Genomic DNA, 4,059 nt, shown 5'->3' with positions numbered 1-4,059 from the left:
GTCGTGTAGCTCCTTTGGTATCTTCCAAATGTTGTGTGTCAAATGCCTGCTTTCTGGTAGCAGTGCTGTATGATAGGAATGTAAACCATAACTCGTGTTCCTCAATTCCTCGTAAATAGTCAGCCCAGCTCAAAAAAGGCTGCTTGGATTTAAAATTTCCACCTGTCAACGTGGTGAAAATAGTGCTCGGAGGCTTTCTTACAGTTAAATGTGAATTACTCTTAATTCAAGACGATCAATTTAAAATGCTCAGGACGGGTTTCCGTGTACATGAAAAGTGGACTCGTGTTGATGCTTGGACTCTTTTGTTCTGGAAAAGCCAAATTCTGTGATGGAGAAGGATAGAACCAGCCATTACCAACCTCAGCAGGCTGAGTACTCAGTGGCTCCCAGGAGTAAAGTCCTACTTCGTGGAGGGTCCGCGAGGCAGCAGCGTGGATTTATTGCAGTGACATCTGGAGATCGGCCGCTCGGACAGAAGGGACCATTTGTAGCCATTCTGGCCCTCGTCAGAAGTTGATTTCTCCCCCCACCTCCGTCTCTAATGCCCTGATTATTAACAGAGGAGCTTCCAAAATTAGGCAGAGATGTCAAAGTTCACCCCTAGATAATGCAGAGCCCGCGACCTCGGGGGATGCAGAGGAGGAGCAGCTGAGGGCAGATGGCAAATGAATGTGATCCTGATACCAAATCGGTGCTTTTAGCTCCGCCAGAAAAGGCCAAAGCCTTAATTTTCCCTAATGTAGACTTCTATAGCAAGTCTGATATTATCAGATGGGTAGATAGGGGTGGAAACACATATGTTTCCCTCCTGTGCCTCTTTTAAAAACTGCCATTATCATCATTAAGATGGCTCCTAAAAATACTCATGATATTAGAAGCCTGCTCTGGGCTTTTGTGCATATGGTACTTCATTGGGAGCAGATGAGGCACAAATCTTGACAGGTTGATTTTGCATCAGATTTTCTGGAGCTGGAGTAACGTGGGTTTGGGACCTTTTCAAGCTCATTCTGTAGGGAAGAAAATTCGGCGTCCTACAGGAACTGCTGTTGGTAAATGGGTGGAGGAGCCACCTCCTGCAGTTTGGTGATTATAGTTACAAGAAATTAATACTAAATGTTCTGCATTAATCTCATTATATATCTGTCCCAGGGTAAGCTACGGTGTTTGTGGTGGATTTAATGCTACGAGAAAGATTACGCAGAAATATTTGAGGTAATATGTCTGATAGGGCACCATGGAAGAGCTGGGGCGTGGATTGAGGTAGACTTGGTGTGGTGCCAGCGGGGAACACGGTGTAGTCTGAATACAGAGCAATGTTTGTGTTGAATGTGGAAAACTTGGGAAGACAAATATGGTTTATGCTTCAGTCACTGTCTTGGTCACGTAAGTAGTTGCTGAAGATCAGCTTTTCCAACGGGTATATTGAAATATTCTGGATTTTCATGTTAAGAGTTGGTAAATTACAGGGAACATTTCACTGGCCCTTTCTCAGAACGATGTCACTCCAAGTGTTGTGTGTGAGTGGAAAACGGCGATCAGGACGAGCAGGTTCTGTGGTGGCTGAGTGAGCTATTCCAGACAAAAACCAAACACCAAAATACCTTCCAGTATTATTTGAACTTGAATGTTTAAAAGCCAGGTGCCAGAACACACCTGAGCTGTTAAAAAGGAGGAGAAATAAATGATTAGCCCAGATTCAGGAAGGTTAAGAGGAAGGTTGTAGTTGTTGATATAAATGTCACTGACAAAGCACAAGTACTTAATTTGTGAATATTAAAAACCACCAGCTAAAAGTATCTGTATAGAAGGAATGGATAAGGAGAAAATGATGTAATGCGGAGCTTTATTTTCCATGGTTCGTTAAACTGTTATAATTACGGTTCTTGCGCTGCTTGCTAAGTGGAGTACAGAGGACGTGTTGTTTCTTTGGCTGCTTATCTAAATATCTTCTGTGTTGTGATTTTTTGGGGTTATGCGCTTTAACTCTTTAGGGGATACTTAGTCACTGAACTGCTGCTTAAATGCAGTTTTCAAAGCAACGGCATTTGAAAAAGTCATAAATAAAAAAGGACGAAGTTGTGTAAGTAGGTCACAGCCACTGAAAGTAAAGCAAGAGAAATAGATTGCTTATTTTTAAACTGTCCTCCTGCAAAAGTGGAGATGATCCTGGGGGAAATTTCTCGGGAACATGAAATGAGCTGGGAAAGGCTCATTATTGGTATTCGCCCTTTTCCAGACAGCATTTGATAGGGCTGCTGCTGAAGAATTTTCACAGTATTTACGCTTGAGAACTCAATGGAAAGTCTGATAATTTTTAAAAATAATTTCTTTTTCTATTTTAAAATAATTTCTAATAAACAAATTGAAACCTGAAATATATTTTTTTAAGACACAGAAAGTAATTTTTTAAAAAACAAACTCCTGGAAACCATTCACTACTAAGTTCAGAATGATTTTACTTTGGTTCTTAATGAAGCCATTAAATCCTGCGTGGTGTTTTTATGAACTGGCAAATGGTTTGTCAGCCCGAGCGAGCGTCGGTCTGAAGTCCCGCGGCTGCGTAAAGAGGTGGTGTGCAGGAGGATGAAGCAGATGGCTTTGGAAAGCAGCAGCTGGTAAATAAAACACGAGGCCTGCGATAGATTTCTCCCTAAATCACGCGTGCTGGCAAAGGGCTGTTCTCAGTTTCTCCATCTTCACAAACGTGGGCTTTCCCCTGTCTCCAGTTTTTATGTTAAATTGTCCCAGCTGAAATTTACGACCACTTTCGTAGCTAGGAGAGTGCCTGTTGTTTCCTAGGAAATTTGGAGAAGTTCGAAGTGATACCCTCAGTAATTTGCCCGTTCAAGCGAAAACCCAAATATTTTAAAAGTCTGACATCAGAAATGAAACTGGGCTTTTGTTGCTGTGCCTGTCGCCCTTATTCGTTCATGGTTCAGTGTTCACCTCCTTTTTTATGGTTTAAGAGCATCTCTGAACTCTTAATGCTCAAAAGACTGCAAACAGGAGAGATTTTTTGTGTGGCTAACCAAGGAAGAATAGTGACCAAAAAAAATTGAAACATATTTGTGAGATTAGAAGGTAAATAAAGTGAATTCTCGCTGAATATCAGGACATAGATATGTCGGGAAATACGTTACGGCCTAGGATTATATTGGACTCCTAAATTCTTGTTTGTTGTAAGTACTGCTGCCCTTTCTCAGTGTGCATTCACTGAACACAGGCAGTGTATGATGAGGGAGTAACAGTTCTGTTTCACTTTTTATGTTACCGGGACATGTAAAAAACTCCTTTTTCTTTCCTCTGTGAGGTACGTTTACGCTTGGCATTTGTCTTTTCCACATATTGCATCCCTTCCTCGTAGTAAACTGTTTGTAGCTGTCATGACCAGGAGGTTAAGTATAATTGTGAAGAATAGATCACATTTTGATTCTTATTTTCCAGCCTGTGAACCGACAAATACAAATACAGTTACTTCTTCTAACCCTGGCACTGGGGTACTGCTCATCTAGAAGCCTGAAGTACTTTGCATTTCCGTTTTACCATGTTTAATGGCACTTAAATAGATTCCCCCCCTCTCAAAGTGCACACCTGCTTGGCTGTAATTCTGATTTAAACTTGTTAGAACATTTAAAAGAAAATGTGAGGGAAAAGGTAAGACATTGCTCTTGTCTCTGTCCTCCTTTCAGCTGTTTTGCAAGATGTTTTTCTCTGGAGGTTCAGGTAAGCACATTCTGCTAGGATGCAAAATGGGCAAGTAAGTGGAAGCAACATAAATCAAAGCAATTCACTTAAGACATAATATTCTGGGATTTTGATTGTTGCCAAATAAAAAGTATATAGGCTTTTAGCAGTATAATGCTTGAATTCATAATTGTTCTGTAAATAGAAGTGTTTGCCTTGTTAATCTTTATGCAGTCTTTATTGCTAAAACACTGTGACCAGGAAGTATTTGGGATAGCTGGAGGATTCGTGTGGTCTTAGAGCATATGGTCCCTAGAATGTGCTGTAGCTGAGAGCAGGAGTGCAGAGAAGCCCTCCAAAGAGATTTGGACA

This window comes from Mesitornis unicolor, unplaced genomic scaffold (genome assembly GCF_000695765.1).
Source record: "Mesitornis unicolor isolate BGI_N332 unplaced genomic scaffold, ASM69576v1 scaffold17773, whole genome shotgun sequence".
In the NCBI taxonomy this organism is placed as follows: Eukaryota; Metazoa; Chordata; class Aves; order Mesitornithiformes; family Mesitornithidae; genus Mesitornis; species Mesitornis unicolor.
Note: the sequence above shows the minus strand (reverse complement) of the source record.